This window comes from Seriola lalandi, unplaced genomic scaffold, assembly GCF_002814215.2.
Source record: "Seriola lalandi dorsalis isolate HSWRI2012SDOR001 ecotype SW California unplaced genomic scaffold, Sedor1 jcf7180002054549, whole genome shotgun sequence".
NCBI lineage: Eukaryota > Metazoa > Chordata > Actinopteri > Carangiformes > Carangidae > Seriola > Seriola lalandi.
The window spans coordinates 67,266-67,985 of record NW_019525102.1 but is presented as its reverse complement, the minus strand read 5'-3'; the positions used below and the strand labels follow the sequence as shown (position 1 = coordinate 67,985).

The 720-nt window shown below is 34.0% G+C and overlaps 1 protein-coding gene across 1 annotated transcript in view; it reads right to left on the bottom strand.

Annotated features, from left to right (window-relative positions):
- Positions 1-720, bottom strand: part of LOC111661704 (E3 ubiquitin/ISG15 ligase TRIM25-like) — a 13,266-nt gene that overhangs the window by 7,930 nt on the left and 4,616 nt on the right. The window lies entirely within an intron of this gene.

Sequence of the window (720 nt, the reverse complement as noted above, 5' to 3'; positions counted from 1 at the left end):
AAGGCACCTTCAGGGAATCCCCGTCTTCAGTGCTACAAACGATGGACGCTGTATTCTGCCCACATATTAGGCTACACTGAAATATCGAAAAACGATAGCCCTTATCATTTGACATTATATTAACGTCTTGCCAGTGTAACATTTCTCTTCTATTTCATTTTTATGACCCAGTTTGCATTTACTTCTGTTGTCAATTCTTATTATTTTCCAGGAAGTAACACGCCCTCAAACTGCTGCTTGCTTTCTTGGCAGATTTTAAACTCTTTAAGTGACTGTTCATTCAACACGAACAGAAGACAACCACTACACTGAGCTTTGCACTAATAATACAGCCCTGCAGAAAAATTAAACGTTTAATTTGAATGGCAAAATGTGGCAAATAATTTGGACAATTGTTGAGAAGTTTTACAGTACTTGAGCCTTTCCTTGTAAAAACTCCAAAACTTTACACTTAAAAAAATAAATAAATAATCCTCTCTTTTAGGTTTCTCTGCCACAGAACAGACACAAATGTAAACCATACATTTTAAGTTGTGTGTATGCATTTATTTATTCAATCAATCATTTATTTAAAAAAAGATCAACATAATCTTCTGCATATACATGTGCCAGATAATGTTAATAACTTAAGACAAAATATCAATTAAAGTTGTAGCCTAGCTCATATAGCTTGAAGTAACTGATGACAAACTGATTCATGACAGTGTCACCATTTCTGAG